Raw genomic sequence first — 20,696 nt, forward strand, 5'->3', positions numbered from 1 at the left:
GTCTCTGAGGTGACCAAGTGCAAGCCCAGATTGTCACTTAGCTGACACAGTGCAACCACACTTCTGGCCGAGCAGCTAACGAACAGCAGGGGCCTTTCTCAGCGCTATCAATTACTACCGAGGGAATCCAGCCTCGGGCTCCAGTATAAGCTAGAAGCACAACAGGGGGAACACAGACAGCTACACACACAGTCACACACCCAGACACATACATATGTCCACACATGTGTATGTACACAAAGACACACACACAGATATACTCACACAATCCTCCACATATATACACAGACAAGACAGACACATACACAGAGATACACCCACCCACACATGTATATGAAGGCAGGTACACAGACACATGCACATGCCCACACATGTACACTAAATACAGAGATACAAAAGCCTCCCACATACATAGGCGAAACAGACATGGACAATCAGACAGGCACATTCATATATATATATACACACACAGATGCACACACGCATGTACATTTATAGAAGGAGACAGACACAAACAATTCCATGCACTCTCGGCAGACGCGGCTTGTGGCCAGCCATGTGGGGTGAGTATGTGTGAGAGGTAGAGGCCGCCCTGCCCATTAGACATAGACTCCATCCATGGCAAACTGCTGCCTTCCCACGGAGGCTGAAAATAGGCCTCATGATATTAATGACTATTATCATTTCTAATATAACAAGTTATGACTCTAAACAGGATCCTGATGCATTGGTGGTGTATGTGTGTTTCTTGGAGTGCTACATATAAGTAGCAGTATATTTCAACCCGAAAGATCTGTTTGGCAGCCCTGGGCCCTCCCTAGCTGTCTGTGTCCAATTGATCAGTCTTCGGGGAAGCTGATGACAGTCCAGCTTCCCCCTTCGGCCCCGGATTAAGACACTTGCCAATCAGAGAACTGACACAGCTGTATCTCTGCTGACTCAGATTCCCCTGTTGCATTCACGTCAAAGGCCACATATTCCGAAAATTCATAACTTTCCCACTGGCAAGTCTTAGACACAGCCAACCCAGAAAAATAGCTGCTCAACAGGCATGAGCAAACCCCAGTAAATAGTCAAATCTGCAAATAGGAAATCCAGCCTTTTCCTTGTGGGTTTCCTCTCCTTCCTGCCTTTCCTCCCAGAGTAAAGATACTGCTTCTCTCCTCTGTTCTTCCAATGACAATCCAGAGAGCGAAACGGGAAGTGCGGATCCAAATGTACAGCCATTTCTATCTGTGTGTTTGTGTTTTTATACCATAGCAAGACAATTGGTGATTTTGAGCAAACAGATCATGGGTATTTCAGATCTCCTAGTCATCCTTAAAACTCAGTATCTCTCCTCCAGGAAACGTGCCTTGACTACTCTATACACATCCCTCCCTACCACCCAGGTTAGACACCCCTCTCCTGGGTACTTCCAACACCCTGTATATACTTCTCTCATTGCCCTTAACTCATTGTTTTGTATCTGTTTATGTGGCCATTTTTCTATCACATTGCAGATTCCTTAGGGGGAAACACAATATATTCAAATTTGTTGTCTCAGGACCAGCCACATACAAAATAGGTACTCAAAAAAAACCGTGATGTGTTAGGAAAAATATGTGATTAGGGCTGCACATTTTATTGCTGGGATTTTCAGGTACCTTTGTGGCTTTATGGGACCTCCCTCTAAGTTCATGGGTCTCTGATAATCCACCGACACACAGCACGTGTGACACGAAGGTGAGGTGGCAGTTCTCAGGTTTAGCACCCACGATTCTCATAATGGTCGACAGAATTGCCACTAGCAGAAGACATCTTTCATTGGGATACAGTATTTGCTGTCTGAACTTTTAAAATAGTATTTATTGCTCTTGGTATCATCTTTTACTCTAATGACCATAACAGCTTTCTTGCTTGAGAGAATCAATATGTTTCAGAGGCATGTATTGTTTTCACTATGAAATAATTTTTAAATGGAGAAAACTACTTTTTTTTAATCAACTGAAACCCACCAAATATCATCTGATTGCACAGTTCTTCTTTGACTTTCCTGAGAAGTATGTTCAGAATCCCTTTAACATGAGATCCCTTTAACGGGACTGGGGGCAGGTTTAACAAATGTTAAGCCAGAATGTGTGAATACTATATAGTCTGACAATGACAAAATTCAGGAGCTATCGTACACATTAAGAATTTTCAGTAGCCCAATGCCTTTGCTGTTGAGCACAGAATATGAAACTGGGAGTTTTTGATGGAGTAAATCAGAGGTTTATTTAAAACATCACAGAACTTTGAATCCAAGAAAATCCTTGTACTTGTTAATACAACCAATGGGAAAGCTGATTTGGATTAAATTTCGCCTTTACAATTTTACAATTTACAAATTTTACAATTTGGTCTTTTCAAAGGCCAAATTTCTTCTTCAGGAGGCCCTTCCACATGCAATAATGGTTCGGGAGCTGAAGGCAGAGGAAAATATACTGTTCATGCACTGAGATTTTACATTTCCGGTCTCTGAGTTCTGATCATAATCTTCTGTATCGCCTTTTTGGTTTGATTTTGTATGGTTTTTAATCAGTAGTCTTAAACTCCTCACAAATGAGGTCATGAGTTTAAAACTTCTTATTTCCTCATAAAGTTATGATCAGTGTATTTTATTGTGTATGAATTACATTTCAACTAAAAACACAATTCCTTTTCTCACAAAAACAAAAAAAATAATTTTTGAATTAAGTGGGGTAGGATACCGCACTCAAATGTTTTTTTTTACAACAAACATGAGTAAACAAATTCATAGCTCTATTTGGAAATGAGATACATTCTACTTATATGTTTTCAGATGATCAAAGGGAAATATGTCAAAGGCCTTTTAAGAATCACTTCTCCAGAAGGGGCAAGATGGGAGGAGGACAGGGTGCAGCATGGGAGATCCATTTACGGGTTGAGTTAAACAATTGATAGAGAGGAGGTGGGTTTTAGCGAATTACAAGCATTAATAAACGTTTTTACAATTGGAAAGAAACCATTATAGGGTTTTATGGAGATCTGGGGAGTGCCCAATGGCATGAACCTTCTTTATAATACATGGTTATGACCAGAAATGCGAAAGGGAGTAGAAAACGTGCGTGCGCACGTGTGTGTGTGTGTGTGTGTGTGTGTGTGTGTGTGTGTGTGTGTTTTAAGAGTAAAGTGGAAAAAAGGAGATGGAAGGAAGGGGTTGGCCTAGATAACCTATAACATCATTTCCAAATCATAAATTCTATGTGTGCTATGAGAGGTAGACATCTCAAAGGAAAAATAAATAGATAGAAACAAAACAACTAATAAGCTGCAAATGGTGGAGAGTAGGAGAAACATTATCATCACTCAAGTGTTTACTGTGTGCCAGATGAGACCTCATAGTAACCCTACCAGGTAAGTACAATTATTCCTATGTTAAAGACAAAGAATTTACAGCTCAAAGAGATTAAATAACGTAGCCAAGTTCATCCAAACAGCGAGAGGCAAGGCCAGGTTTCAATCTGACATTTGGCTGACTCCAAAGCCTGTTCTCCTCCCACAGCTCATCTAGCTTTGGACCCCAAAGCCATTCTCAGATATGGGAAGCTTGGCTCTTATTCAGCCAAAATGCACTCTGACAGCACGTGAGATGCAGTGATCTGAAGTGAATCCCTGCTTTGCTTCCCCAGGTGAATGTAGGTACAGCTAATGTATAACCTAGAGTAGTGGTCGGCAAACTCATTAGTCAACAGAGCCAAATATCAACAGTACAACGATTGAAATTTCTTTTTGAGAGCCAAATTTTTTAAACTTAAACTATATAGGTAGGTACATTGTTATTAACTTAATTAGGGTACTCCTAAGCTGGCCTTTGCTAAAAACTCAAGGGGCCAAAGAGCCGCATGTGGCTCACAAGCCCCAGTTTGCTGACCACTGACCTAGGGAGATGCAACTCTAGCATCTGAGATCCTTACCAATTAGTCTCTTCCAGCATCTGCTAGCACCCAGCATCTGGAAGAATAGACACATCGTGTGCACTAGCCACAACATTTTAGCTTAGGAATAAAAAATTATACACTCATATCCTTCTCTCCCTGTTTATTTTCATATAAGCATTCACAAGCTCTGTGGAAATCACCCTTCTCAGTAAGAAAATACAGAGAAGGCTGGAGAACAGCCACATTCCGAGGACCACAGAGGGGCCATGAACAAACAGCACAGTGGAAATCAGCCAGGCGAGACTAGGTTCTTTTTAACTCTATTCCCGACATCCTCTATTCCTTGTCATCACAACCACAAGGTTTCTCTTTAATACACAATTCTTTACTTCATAAAAATGTCTACTAACTTCCCAGTAATATAATCTTATTGTGACCTCTCAACCTTGTAACATATTAGCTACAGTAAATTGCATTTTTCACTACAGTAATATACTTGCTATATAGTGGTGAGTAAGCTATTCTAGGTGAAATTCTCATCCCCAAATTATACCCTCTTATGAATGGCCTTGTACTTTTCTCTTATTTTATTACATGTCTATAGAGTATCACTTATCACAGTAGCAAAAACTAGCATGTACGTTAATAATTATAGACTCTGCCTCTACTGTGAATATCAGTTGTTTGAAAACCAGAATGTGGATTAAGATTTCATGACTCTGTTTCTGGTTCTTAGCACTCATTGTTGTCACTCCATTGTGTCTCACTGGAAAACATCTAAAACTGTAAAATTATTCCCAAGGAATCTGTGTTTAGGTGTGTTGTTTTTTGTTTTTTTTTTAAAAAAGGAGATCTCTGTGGAGATCTTTGTTGTTATTTTTAAAAGTAGGAATTTTGCAATTTTTACGTTGTACAAAAGTCCACTTAATTTATCTGCCACCTTCAAGAAACACAGTACTAACAAAAGCCTCTAAAAATAGGTTATATGACCAAATAACTTTTAGATATCCGTTGTACCGTGCATGCCCCTACCTCCACCAGAGCCTACAAAGCTCATAGCAAAGGCCCATGAGACCCTTCAGTGAAGGAGTCTGTTTAACTCTGTTAAACCTAGTGTTCTGAAATGCATTTGATAACAGAATCTTTATTTTGAGCAATTTCCCTTAACAATCCATAAAATGCTGGGCATATTTTGAAAAACGCCAACATAAACTATTCCAGACAGAATGAGGCTAAAGAGAAGAGTTTCCACATTAGATTTCATAACATCTCTCAAATAGTCATCGTGGTGTCTGGCAAACAGAAAATCTTTCTGTAGCTGAGATAAATCCTTCATGCCACATTTTAAACATGTCCTGCTGTTGCGTTTCTGTGGAGAAGACCAACTGGTCACCGCTTTCCAGATAAGAAATCATTATTTGTTTAGAAACCTTTATTGGGACACCCACCTACTTTCTTTGCCACAACAGGAATAAGTATTTCTTAAATATACCAGTGTTATACCATCTTTATGGCTCTACTTGAAATCATCCACTTTTTCCATTACCTTTTTAAGTGAGAAGGACCATAAATTTAATTGCTCTAGATTTTGAAGGACCCTGAATGCTCTGCTAAGGAATATTAACTTAATGGGGAACAAAGGAACCATGACAATTTCTTGATGTGGGAGTGGTACGTATAGGTCATATTCATAGTAGAGTGAATGGAACGAAAGTAGGGCAAGCCAGTATTCTCAAAGTAACTATTAGGTCTTATTCTCTAGCTTTATGTCTAGTATTTTGTCTTATACTTCACTTTTTTTTCTTGCAAAGAAATTGCCCTGTATATATGTCTCCCTCTCGCTCCCATAAAACTATTCTGCTTTACTTGATTACATTGCCATATTTTGGCATATTTATAGTAATTTTTTCATTTCCATCAAGTTTTCCAAGTGAGAATCCCATATGCCTCAGTACATGCAATTATATATGTAGCTGTTGATTGCAACTAGTCATGCTACTCAGACAGCTGGCCTCTGCCTGTAAGGAGTGCAGAAACACAAGGGGCAGAAGGATGATGGAGGGAAATCATAGACATAGACAAAATCCTTCCACTTCATTTCTTCTGTGTGAATCTTCTTGAAAACATTCCTACTCTCAGCAATGGTGCTTCTGATAATAAAGGACTAGTTATCATTCATTCTTCCAACCAATATGCATCCAATATCAAATAAATGCCATGTTCTATTCTAGATTCTCTGGGCTACATCAATGAACAAAACATGAAAAAATTCCATGCCAACATTCTAGTTTCTCAAGGAAACAGATAATAAGCAATAAAAATAATAAAGTACGTATCATGTTAGAAGATGGTAAATACTATAAGGAAACAGATAATAAGCAATAAATATAATAAAGTATGCATCATGTTAGAAGATGAGAAATACTATAAAAAAGATTGAACAAATAAAGATGATCTGGAAGCCATTCTGAAAACTGTTTCAGACATGCATGTGTGTTCATGCATGTGTGTGGTAAGAGAGATGTTTGTCTGACAATTTCTGTGTGTCTGTCAGATGTCTACTCTTTTGGGGAGAAAACTGTTGGAAGGATGTGACATGGAGGAGCATGCAGACTAATCAAGAGTAAGGCTGAAAACAGATATGAAGGGAGATCCCTGAGATAAGTACAGCCACCTCCCTAGAGGATATACATTAGCCCACTCCCATCTATTTCCATTAGGTTGTCACTGATGATAGCCTCCATTGGTCAAGCTGCAGGTTCATTTCAATACAGACCTAAAAATGTGGCCTGTTTCCAAGTCCCAGAGCTATAACCTATCATTTGTGTTTGTTACAAGGGAAATAATCCTATCTAATAAAAGAGTAATATGCAAATTGACCATCACTCCAACACACAAGATGGCTGCTCCCATGTGGTCAAAGATGGCTGCCCCCATATGGACACAAGATGGCCACCACAAGATGGGCAGTAGGGGAGGGCAGTTGGGAGGGACCAGGCCTGAAAGGGAGGGCAGTTGGAGGTGATCAACCCTGCAGGGGAGGGCAGTTAGGGGTGACCAGGCCGGCAGAGGAGGGAAGTTGGGGGCAAACAGGCTGGCAAGGGAGCAGTTAGACATCAATCAGGCTGGCAGGAAAGTGGTTAGGGGGTGATCAGGCTGGCAGGCAGGAGCAGTTAGGGGCAATCAGGAAGGCAGGCAGGTGAGCAGTTGGGAGCCAGCAGTCCTGGATTGTGAGAGGGATGTCCGACTGCCTCTTTAGGCCCGATCCCACTGGACATCCCTCGAGGGGTCCCAGATTGGAGAGGGTGCAGGCTGGGCTGAGGGACATCCTTTCCCCCCTGTGCACGAATTTCGTGCACCGAGCCTCTAGTATGAAATAATTTGGATGAATGGAGATGGATGGGTGGATGGATGGATGGATGGATGGATAGATAGATGGATTAGGACAGCTGGTCACCTCTACTGGGATTCAAATCACCCTTCCAAAGGGGCTGCACTGCCCCATACCATGAGCAAAGGACATTTGTTTTGGTTATTATTAGGCAAGTCCCCTTTTCTCTTACCCCTAAGCCCACCCAAGGTTCTCCTCCAACAGGCAGGCCATCAGATTGTAAAATACATAATAAAAATAATCCCTCACCTCAAGACACTCTGTGAGAATGTAATGAAAAATGAATACCAACTAAGTTACTCAAAACTAAAATTCAATGATTTTTCTTCTTGTTATACAGGGAAACCACATTAGAAGACCTAGGAAATAGAAAACTACCAAAAATAAATAAATAGATCCAATGATTAATTCTGCCAATCAAAATAAGACTAGTTATTTTCCTGACTTATGTCACTATTTATAGCAAACCAATGTGCATAGTTCAGCTTAAATCTGCAGGAGTCATAAAGGAAACCTGATTGCATTTTTAGACTATTGTCTTCCTGGGGTGTAACATTAACTATTCATAAAGGAAAATGGAATAATCAGCCTTCATAATTTTAATTCTCTTTATCTCTACTGTATATACATTCCAATGGGGTGATTATTCTAATCATAATGGCTAACAACAAATTAGTTTATTTAAAAATTTATTGCTATCAGAGGACTCAATCTAATTCTAAATTTTTTAACCATTGTTTGCATGATGTACTATATGTTCAATTTCAGTCATAGAACTTGCAGACTGGGAATAGGAGAAGGATATTCATGAAAAGGCACAGCATCACCCAAGTTCTAAACACAAATTTTTATTTTAATTCCCTTCAAAGGACACAGTCCTTAGAGATGCAACCTGAACTTTTTCGTGATAAATAAGAAGCTAACCTGAACTCTTAAATTTCTAGTGCTATGAAAAAAAAAAACAAACACAAGTTTGAAATAATCCCTGTATTCAACCTGCAATTATTCTAGAGCAACAATTTTCAACTTTTTTCATCTCCTGGCACACATAAACTAATTACTAAAATTTTGTGGCACAACAAAAAATATATTTTTTGCCAATCTGACATAAAATAGGTATAAGTTTGATTCATTCACACTAGACAGCTATTGTTGTGTTGGCTGCTGTTGTCATTTTTCATTTGAGAGTCTAAGGCAAAAGAGGTCAGTGCCCCTGACTAAATAGTCAGGTGTTTCATATTTTAAAAATTCTTGTGGCACACTGGTTAAAAATCACTATTCTAGAGAAAAGCTAACATATCTTAATTCTTTTACTTAATTCCAGACAATGCTAACCCCCCAAATAGCTTATGGGAAGTTAAAAAAAATGAGGGGTCTTAATCTGTATCTCTGCATACCATCCTCCTGTATCTCTCTGACTCCGCACAGTACCACTGCACTCCTGACTCACTTTTCTGCAGCCCATCACCTCCCTGTTGCTCCTGAGAATGTCAGCCATGCTCCTACCTGAGGGCACTGGCTCCTAGTTTTCCCTCTGCCTGGAATGCTCTTCCCTCAAATATCTAGATTCTGGATTTCTGCCATGTGTGATCTGACTTTAGAGCTCTGCCTTGATGTCTACACAGCATTTATCAGCACTTAATTCTGATATACATATACAGTTTTGTTTATTAAGTATTCCCTTCTGCAATCATCTAAGTCCACAAGGTCAGAACCTTTGTTTTGTTCATTGCTCTAAACCCAGTAACTAGTCAAGTACCTAGCCTGTGCTATGCACTTCACAAACACTCAGTGAACAAATAAAGAAGAAAGACAAGTAAGAGCAGCTGCACTCTACTGCTCAAGCTGGATTTGGCATACTTAAGAATGAAGGAAATATTTTGCCTGATCCTCTGGACTCCGTGTATCCTTTCTCATCCAATAAAAGATGTTGTTTCTGAGAATATATTTTCCACCCTCTCAAAATTTAAGAACATGGGAGTTATAAGATAAATTGAACCTGATATTACTGAATACAGTTAGCATGTTACTGAAAATATTTCTAGGTCAACAGAGTTGTGCTTATTTTGCTGAAAATTTTGCATACAGCTCATTTATTATTCTTTTTCTACATAGAAGAAGGTCCATGTTTCCCTATTAACTTCACCTCCTACTAGATGATAAACAGAATCAGAGTTCTTAAGATTATTGCCTTAATAACTAATCATTGCACATAAAAAAACAGGATTCTAAAATAACAATTGAGGCAGGAACTAACCTGCCTCAGGAGTTTACTAAATAGTAGGAGAATCTGACTTTTAAGACCTGATTTCCATTTCCTCCCAGTGCATAAACAAACCAAAAAGGAGAGAAACCAGACCACAGAAACATGCGATAGAAGCCAAACCTGTCTCCAACCTCAAAAAGAACAAAATGTAGAGTATAAGTTGCCTCCAAGGATTGCCTGAGGCATTAGTTAATGTTTGCAAAGCATTTTCAGGATGAAAGCCACATTAGAACAGCTAAATCTTACCACTATCTCAATAACTGAAACACTGTGTGTGTTTTTCATGTTGCATTAGAAAAAAAAATTTTTTTAAAAGATTCTACAAAAAGAAAAGCCTTAACAGCCTTGCAAAGGAGAAGTTTCCATTCATTCATCACGTTAACAGCAACGCTCTGGGGAGGGCCAGAATTTGCCTTATGTGAGTCTACGGCCAGCTTCAGAGTCCGTATGTAACACACCTTAATGATGGCAGCCTGTAGGGACTCAGCACTCTCCTTAATTTATTGGGAGGGAGTCAAGAAAACCACTTATTGACATACCAATCCTGTGCTCCACTACATTTGCTCCTGCAGGTTAATTACAGTATAGCAGGTGTACTAAGGCATGAGCTGAGGCCAGATGCTAATAATTCATTTCCATTCCCAACATTTCACGATGCTATTGAGTTTTGGTTTCTGTAAATCAGTGTTTTTCAAATGTATTTTTTCTATGCCACCAGCATCACTGTAATCTGGGAACTTGTTAGAAATGCAAGTTCTCAAGCCCCATTCCAGATCTATAGAATCCAAAATTCAGAAGGTGGGGTTCAATAATCTGTGCTGTAACAACCGTTTCTGATAATGCGGATGCATTCCTTTAGAAGTTATATTTAGTTTACATTAAAAAAAAACCTGGCTGTCAAAATCTAATTGGACAGAATAATTGACTTGTTACAAATTTTTAAATTTATTTAGCCAATGGATATTAACTGTCGGGCATGTGATAAGCACTGCTCTGGGGGCTGGAGATAGAGCAGTGAACAACATGGACACAAACCCTGACCTCAGGGAGCTTACATTCTAGTTGAAGGAGGCAGACAAACAAAAAAGCAAATTATATGGTATTTCTGAAAATGATAAGTACTTTGGAAGAAATAAAGCAATGAAGGGAAGAGCTGACAAGAGGGGCATTAATGCATTTTAAATAAGGTGGTCAGAGTCTGCATTACTAAGAAGGTAAAATTGAACTTCAGATCATGTACCTAATTGGTATGTCTAAGTTTGTTAGAGGATTTTTTAATGTCATTTTTAAAGGCCCATTTATAAATTGATCTACAGAGGTGTTTATGTCAGGGTTACTGTTAAATAAGTATATTTTAAGTACATTACAAACGTTTTCAGAAACACACATTATGTTTTGTATTCAAATCTTAGTTCTAACTTTATCCCTGCTTTTACTGTTTGCATGTTTTAACTTTATTTTTAGTACTTAAAATTATGTCATGTAACCATTATATTCAATCAAACATTTAATTGATTAATTAAATATTATACAATTACGGAAAAATAATTTATACATGCTATATCCAGACTTTTGATCCAATGGTAGACATAAATAAAATAGAGCTGTAGTTAAGGTGGTCACATATCAGTAGGAATTAAGAAGAAAGGCTTAATGATTAGGAGACTTGGTTCAGTTTAGACCCAGAGCCCCGGGGAATGCATTACTGAGTTGTTGTGGACTGAATTGTTTCCCTTCCTATGTTGAAGCCCTAACCTCCAATGTGTCTGTATTTGAATTAAAGTTAAATGAGGTCATAAGGGTGGGGCTCTAATCCAATAGGACTGGTGTCCTTATGAGACGAAGAAGAAACACCAGAGAGCTCTCCTCAGGTCCACAGAGGAAAGGCCATTTTAAGACACGGTGAGAAGGTGGATGTCTACAAGCCAGGGAGAGATGTCTTCCCAGACACCAACCTTCCCAGCACACTGATCTTGAACTTCCAGCATCCAGAACTGTGATAAAATAAGTTTCTGTTGTTTAAGTCACCCAGTCTATAAGCAGACTAATACATGAGGATAAGCATAGTCTTTTAAACAAAGAGAGTTCATTTGCATTTTGAGAAAAATCTCCCTGAAGGCTGCTAAGCAATGCAGACGCTTACAAAAATTATATATATATATTGATTTCAGAGAGGAAAGGAGAGGGAGACAGAAATAGAAACATCAATGATGAGAGAGAATCATTGATTAGCTGCCTCCTGCACACCCCTCAACCCACAGCCCGGGCTTATGCCCTGAGCAGGAATCAAACCATGACCTTCTGGTTCATAGGTCAATGCTCAACCACAGTGCCACACTGGCTGGGCACAATGCAGACTCTTAAGCCCATCAACACCACCAGAAGAAAGGTGGCTAAATTTCATGTTTCCATTATGGTCTCTCTCAGGGGAATATTCACCCACATCTGTAGTATCACAGGATAGTGAGCTTGAGAAGTAGCCACACTAGAATGCCAGGAGGTAGGAATAAAGTCAAGAATAACTAAAACACAACTTGTGATCACCTCATTTTTATTAAAGTAAGGAAGGATAGAATTCATTAAGTTGATTCATTAAGTTTATCATTAAATCATCATTTTTGGCACATCTCTGATTACTTTTTAATACATTTGTATATACTAGTTGCTAAGTTAGGTGCAGTCTATTCAGTGGTGTGCAAAAAGAAGGCACAGGTTTTAAAAAATTTAAATAATATTAATAAAGTCATATAAACAAATACGTTACAAAGGTAATTGCTATGAAGAAAAAAGTGGGTTTCTGCTTCAGTCAGATAGAGATTTCTTAAGAAAGAGACATTTGAGCTGAGCAGTCAAAGACCATTCTAAGTAGAGAAGAGGGAATTCTAGGGCAGGTAGAGTGCAGAAAGTCCTGTGTAAGATGATCTTGCAGAGTCAGGCAAGGGCAGATTATTCAAAAAATATAATAGACAGAGGAATAAAGTATACAAAAACATGGGAATATCATCAGCAAAATCCAGAGTTGTGAAAAAATTCTATACAAATAAATGACCAGTTTCTCCAACAAATGTACTGCAAGAAAAAAAGGAGAGGGGGAGACCTACAATTCAAATAGATTTAAGTGACATTTTGACCAACTATAGTGTGTGGGCCTTGTTTAGATTTGAATAAATCTATATATATAAAAGCCTAAGCGACCGTTAATGACCAGTCGAACAAACAACTGGTCAACCTGTCACTATGACGACACACTGACCACCAGAGGGCAGATGCTCAACGCAGATCACCGGTCAGGCTGAGGGACCCCACCCATGCACGAATTTGTACACCGAGACTCTAGTATACTATAAAAACCATATGAGACAAAACAGGAAATCTGAGTTCGATATTTGATGAAGGAAATGCACAGTTTCAATTTTTTTAGATGTGGTAATGATATTAAAGTTATTTTTTGAAGGAATCATATTCAGAGATCATGCTAAAATATTTGCATGTGGAATGACCTGAACATATGGAATTTCCTTCACAATAATTCAGTGTTGGGGAAAGGAGAAAGGAAGTAGGAGTGAAGATGAAGCAAGATTGGCCATGAATTGGTGATTCTTGAAATTGAGTATTGGCCACTCTAAGGTTCACTATGCTGCTCTCTTTTCCTTTTCATATGTTTGAAATTATTCATGGATAAAAAGTTAGTTTTAAAAAAGAAAAAAATAATAAAAATATTTTTTGGGAAAAAGCAAGAGAGCTGCAAGTGCACGAGGGAGTATCAGGAGACAAACCTGGTTTCCTTTCAATACATGTATATTGTGCTCAGAAAATTCAAAATTCCACCTATATTCAGTGCATTTGAAGTCAGATCATTGCTGCTAGTACACATTTTCAATACTATTTGAAATATTGACACAGCATTGGGAAATTTTGCAAATTTAAGCAGAAAGAATCCATTTGGAAGCACTCCAAAAGGGGATTACATTTTAGGGGGTCTATTTGAGCTAGCTGTAATCAGCAACTCAAGTGTGTGTGTTTTAAACTCATTGACTATGATTACATTTCAAACCAATCATCTTGTTTATTTCTGCTAACATTTCAGAAACTAAGTTATGAACTTAAAATATCTGCCCTGCTGGGTGTCTCTCCTCTCTCTCTCTCTCTCTCTCTCTCTCTCTCTCTCTCTCTCTCTCTCTCTTAAAGCAATTTTCTATCATAAATTCTGCTAATGAGAAAGAGACATTAAAGTAACTTGCCAAGAAAATAGAATGTACAGCAAAAATAAGCCAAGAATTAAGCTTAAACAATTTAGTCATGAATTTCAGTGGGTTAATCAGGAAAAGTAAAGGAATTCATAACAAGAATATATGAACAGGAAAGGGAAGATGAGACTGTGCGACAATTGGCATCCATAAACTGGCATTTAATTAAATTGTGTAGCCTTTCTAATTCAAATTATAATTGTAATCAAGAAGTTTTTTTTTAATTTTCAGAATGCTTTAAGTTCAAAATGATAATCAGAGCTCTGTTCTTTTGTTTTTGAGAACCATTTTCAGCAAAGAACTAACAGGAGTCCAAAACATTTCTCAGACTATGGTAGGTTCATATAAAAATTTAAAAAACAACAAACACAAATAGCAATTGTTTGCCTTGTATCAGAATGTTACTGCTCAGAGCCAAAGGATCTCTCTGATTCTTTCACTTAACCCCCCCCCCTTTTTTTTCTCTATAAAGGCACAGTATGTTGGTCTGTTTCATAGAACTTGCCTCCTTCTTGAGGAAGAATAATGTCTGACTTTGTCAAGGATAACAGTCTCAATATCAAACACTTTTAAGACTAGCCTGTGGCACATCACCCTGCCCCAACTCATTCTGTTCTACTTACCAGGTGTTAGTGATCTAACCTACCTGCCAAGGCTGCCCCCCATATTTTCCTCAACATTCCCAAGTTAGCAGGGATACTTCAAAGGGCCTCTAGGTCTCACTTAGGACCTTCTACAATAGGTCTATATAGCTACCACCTACTTTCTGTTCTTGAACATCCCTAGTATGCCATTTTCTTGTCAATTACCTTCTCCAGAACCAACCAAAGAAAGTTACTATCAGCACTTTCCTTCGTAAGTAGAACCGGGGCTCTTACTTAAATTTAAGTGATGTGCAGATCCTGCCCTTCACCTGCTTATGTTATGTTCCAATGCTAATAATCACACACATGCACAATCACATTACACAGTTGAATGGTTTATGTTCACCAACACCAGGTATCAATAGAGTTCAAGAAATGAGAGCTAAATGAAGAAGGGAGGGATATGGGAAGATCTATCTATCAATTTTCTATGCAGAATTTAGATAGCTGGAATGGTGAGACAGGGTCAGGTCCTGCAGGAGCCACTGAATAAAAAAGGCTTCATATTAAAGGGATTAAGAAGTACAAATTGGCAGTTACAAAATAGTCACAGCAATGTAAAGTCCAGGGAATATAGTCAATAATATTGTGATAATAATATGTTGTGTCAGGTGGGTGCAAGACATATCAGGGGATCACTTTGTAAGTTGTATAAATGTCTAACCACTATGCTGTACACCTGAAACTAATATAATAATGAATGTCAACTATAATTAAAAATTTTTTCATTAAAATTAATGAATAAAATGGCTTCATATTATGAAGAAATGTGACTTTTCTGATAAAAGTAAAAACAGAGTTCAGACTGTGTACTATATAGTAGCAATAATTATGAAATTAGGTTGAAGAGGTTGTCATTTGTAGCAAGCTGTGGAGAGCCTTGAATTCCAGGTGGCATAATAAAACTCACTTTTGCAGTTTTCTCTGGAGAAGATTTTGAGCAGAAGAAGAGAGATCTGACAAAAATCAATGACATAGAAAGATCGATCTGGTGTGAAACTTATTAATGAAACAAAATAATGAAGGTCTTGACAGCGGTAGACAGCAGTAACAAAAAGAAGAGGAGAAAAGCTGCTTCAGAGAAGCAGAACAAAACAAAGTCAGGATAAGATTCTGAAACTAACATACAAGAAAAGAAAGGGCATGGTCAAAGATGGCTCCTGGCTCAGATGACTGGTCATGGGCAGTGCATGTCAGAATAGAGTGTATGGCAACCGAATTCAAACTGTGAAGGAAGAAAATAAATTCATGTATTGGCAACCTGAGTTTGGGATTATGGAAAGAAGCTTGCTGTTCAAGAATGTTACAGTGAGAATATTGGCTTCAGCCGGTATGCTGGAATAGGCTAGATGAGCCCCAGGGTCCTGCCTAACTCTTGTGTTTCTAGCCGAGTAGTTGGAGTGTGTGTAGAGTTAGAGAAGTTGTTTTCCTGATTATCTCAGGAATTTGAGTCACTTCAAGAGCCAGAAGACATGGAGTCTAGTATTGACCAAAATTTTATCACCATCAGGCTCTAAAATCTGTCAAATGTGGATAATCAATTCACAGTTTCAATTGGGGAGGAGTTTCCCTTTCTTGCAAACAATGAGATTCTATTTCAATTCTGTTCTCACTTGGAGTTTCCCATTAGCTTCACTATGGTTATCTTCATACTGGCTGGCATCACCTCTACCCATCTATGCATTCCTCACTCACTGACATGATCATACATCATGCAGCGACCAATAACCAATCCTACTCTTAGAGAAAAAAAGGTAACACTTTATATATTTGCAGATCATTATTTTAATAACTTCAACAACTGACATTCAAAAGTTAAACTTGATACTCAGCTTTAATTTCCTGGTGACTTTATAAGGGCCATATGGCAATATTGCTGCAACACTGTCACCTTGAGAGGGGTTGACAATCACAGCTCAAGTTTAAGTGGAGTCATGACAGGTTCCAGTAACTACTAAGAAGGCATTAAGACCAAGGGGGTACAGACCACAGTGAGAAATGAATGAAAATTCAGTCCTTTTTACAGACTACAGGAATGTCAATAAATAAACTTACACTGGATTCTTTTTTATTTGCATTGAACAACACAGTATATAAATGAGGATTTCTCTTACTCTGGATAAATCTGAAGTGGACTCAAAATGCAATTACGACTCTCTCAATTGTCTAATATGCTATTAATATACTTATATTATTAACAGAGACAGATTCATAGGGGCTAAAAAAAGTAATTTTCTACACCTACAACTGTCAGCAACAAATTCTAAACCACATACCTGCAGAAAAGAAAATGAGCCCTTCTCTAAAACATATGCTTGGTTCATCTCTTGCCTATAGTCTAGTTCTGCTCTATAAAGCACTGAATATCTTCATTTTAAACCAATATATTTTCTCTCATTTTTTTCTCTCAGTTTCATTTAACAAACAAGTACAGATTGCATACTCTGCATCAGGCACATGTTTCCAGACTTCCAGACAGGAATCTTGCTTCCCTATTAGTGACTAGGTTAGCAATCACATGAACAATGCCATAGCGAGTTCAATGCTTTCTGGCTTATGAAACACTTTTGTGTAAGAATCATCTGATGCCAACAAACCCCTTCAGTCTGACAGTCAAAGAAACAGCCTAATGAAGTTATTGTGACTCTCTCAAGGTTACTCCAAGTACCCAGTAGAGTGCCACATGACATTAGTTTGTCTGGCTCCAAATCCAATTCTCAGGCATGTCAAACTCAAAGGCTAATACAGGCCAAATAAACAAGGTGTACATTTATGTGGGTGCAAGCAAAAAAAAAAAAGAAGCTTCAATTTTCATAGAAACATAGGTTTATTTCAATAGAGACATGCTGAATACAAAGGGCTGAAATAAATGAGTAATCATTAACATAAAATAATAGAACATTTTAATAAAAATTAATGTTTTTATTGAACATTAACTTATCAGACACTGAATAACTGCACAAATTAATAAGCGTAACACAAATAAACCTATTTTTCTTGTTCTCTGAAAGCAAAATATTTCCTGTTGCGCACACCAAACAAGTCAGTACAAGACTAATCATGTGGCAATTGGCTGCTAAAACATTCACTGCTAGTATTAGTGGAGAGAAATGGTGCGCCTGCGCATAAGGCGTGTAAGGGAAATGAATGCAACATGATTATAGTAATCAGTCATTATCTAACGTTGTAGTTCGTTATTAATAATTATGTATAACAGGATATTGTAAAAGAGTTACAAAATTTTTATTAAAATGTTTCTTACATACCATTATATTGGCTGGGCTGCAAAATAATTCATTGTGGAGGAATAGAAGATGGTGGCTGGCAGGACGGAGGTGAGGGAGAGGATGTGAGTGAGTGAGGGGGTGAAAGGAGAGTGTGTGGATGTGTGTGGTGTGTGTGTGAGTGAGGGAGGGACAGTTAAATCAGGCAGGAACAGCAGGGGCTGGCAGACCAGGCTCTTTTGGACAGGGAGAACCTACCACCGCTGCAGACACTCCCTGGGCTGCAGGACTCGGGCACGGAGCCCACGCCATCTTGAAAGGAAGAATGGCGTCTTCTAGGAACTCATCAATATCACCACTCAGACAACCCTTAGACACTTGCCCATGACTCGGCAGCCACTCCAGCCAAAATCCTGCTGCCCCACCCACAGACCCGCAGACCCTAGGACCTCCACCGCCAAAGGTGTACAGCTCCCATAGTAGTAAATGCAACTTCCCCCCTCCTCAGCAGCTGATCTCTGGGCACCACAGTAGCACGTTTCCAGCACATAGGCCTCCTGAGCCCATAGCTCCACAGGATGCTCTTGGGAGCCGCTGTGAGCCCCCGCTGGGCGCAATCTTATAGAAACAAGGGCGCACTGCCCAGCAGTGGAAATTCTGAATTCACTCATCCTGGATACCTACCCACAGACACCTCAGTCATGCAACTTCAGTGCCAGGGCACCTCCGAGTACATAAGAGCTCCGCACAGGCAAAGCACTGCCACAGTCACGCATTTCCAGTACGCAGGCTTCCTGAGCCCATCGTTCCACAGGCCGCTCTTGGGAGGCACTGTGAGCCCCTGCTTGGCACACTCTTATACAAACAGGGGAGTACTGCCCCGGCAGTGGAAATTCAGAATGCACTCATCCTGGATACCTGCCCACAGACACCTCAGTCGCACAACTTCAGCGCCAGGGCCTTTCAGAGTGCATCAGTGCGCTGCGCTGGCAAATGTACCGTTGGTGCCCCTGTGAGCCGCCACTGGGTACATGTGTATCCAACCACGGGGCATCAGCGAAAACTGAGTCTTCCCAACCCACAGCTACAGAACTCTGGACACCATAGTCACGCCTTTCCAGAGCACAGGCCTCCTGAGCCCCACAACCCCAACAGACAGCTCCTGGGTACCTCTGTGAAATCCTGCTGGGCAAGCATGATTTCAACCAAGGGCGCAAGGCAGCAAAAATTGGGACATCACCCTCCCCGGGTGCTGACTTCTGGACACCGCAGTTGCACCTTTCCAGCTCACAGGCCTACATCAAGAGAACCCAAATAGGTCAAGTAGGGAGCTACGCTTATTACCAAGCACAGAAGACCTGAGAGAGCACACCAGTAGCACCATTCCCAAAAGAACCTGGGTATTAAAGCAGTTGGATCTAGGACACAGAAACAATTAAAATGTTACAGCAAAACATGGGGAGACAAAAAAGCAATCCCCAAAGGAAAGAAAAAGAGGAATCTCTAGAAAGAAAGATAAATGAAATGGAGGGAAGTAACATGTCAGAGAAAGAATTCAGAGTAATGGTTATAATGATGCTCAAACGGCTGGATGACAAATACACACAACTCAATGACAAATATACACAACTCAATCAGAATTATAAGGAGCTGAATGAGAATGTCACCAGCATGAAAAGGAACCAAGAGGAAATGAAGAGTGACATAGCTGCAATAAAGAACACAATGGAAGGCTTAAACAGTAGACTAGAAGAGTCTGAGGACCGCATCAGCGAGTTAGAAGACAAGGTAGGAAAAAACACACAAACACAGCAGCAACTGGAAAGAAGACTTAAAAAGCAAGAGGAGAGCCTAAGGGAGCTTTGGGACAACACAAAAAGAAACAACATTTGCATAATAGGGGTACCAGAAGGAGAGGAAGAGAAGCAAGGAATAGAAAACCTGTTTGAAGAAATAATGACAGAAAACTCCCCTATATTGGCAAGAAAAAAACTACGCAAGTGCAAGAAGCACATAGTCCCAAAAAGATGAACCCAAAAAGACCAACACCAAGACACATCATAATTAAATTGGCAAACATAAACAACAAAGTAAGAATCTTAAAGGTTGCCAGAGAGAGACAGAAAGTTACCTACAAGGGATCGCCCATTAGAATATCAACTGGTTTCTCAACAGAAACACACCAGGCCAGAAGGGAATAGAATGAAATATACAAAGTGATGCAAAGCAAGGGACTGAATCCAAGAATACTATAGCAAGGAAATCATTGAAAATTGAAGGAGGAATCAGGAGATTCACAGACAAAAAGGGGCTAAAGAGAGTTTATTACTACCAAGCCAGCAATGCAAGAAATGCTAAAGGGACTGCTGTAAAAATGAGAAGCAGAAAGGCAAGAAGAAACATAAAAATTAAGAATAAAAATGATGACAAACAAGTACTTATCAATAATAACATTAAACGTAAATGGATTAAATGCTCCAATCAAAAGACATAGGGTAGCTGAATGGATAAGAAAACATGACCCATATATTTGATGTCTGCAAGAGACCCACCTCAGAAGAAAGGATTCACACAGACTGAGAGTGAAGGGATGGAAAAAAAATTTTCAGGCAAATGGAAATGAGAAAAAAGCTGGGGTTGAAATACTTATATCTGACAAAATAGACCTCAAAGTAAAGGCCATAACAAGAGATAAGGAAGGCCACTACATAATACTAAAGGGAGCAATTCAATAAGAAGATATAACTGTGGTAAACATATATGCACCCAATACAGGAGCACCCAAATACATAAAACAACTTCTGGAAGATATCAAGGGAGAGATCAATAGCAATACAGTCATAGTAGGGGACTTTAATACCCCACTGACACCACTGGATAAATCCTCTAAACAAAAAATCAGCAAAGAAACAGCAATCCTAAATGACTCACTAGATCAGATGGACTTAATTGACATCTTCAGAATATTTCACCCCAAAGCCACAGAATATACATTCTTCTC

This window comes from Cnephaeus nilssonii, assembly GCF_951640355.1.
Source record: "Cnephaeus nilssonii genome assembly, chromosome: 6".
Taxonomy (NCBI): Eukaryota; Metazoa; Chordata; class Mammalia; order Chiroptera; family Vespertilionidae; genus Cnephaeus; species Cnephaeus nilssonii.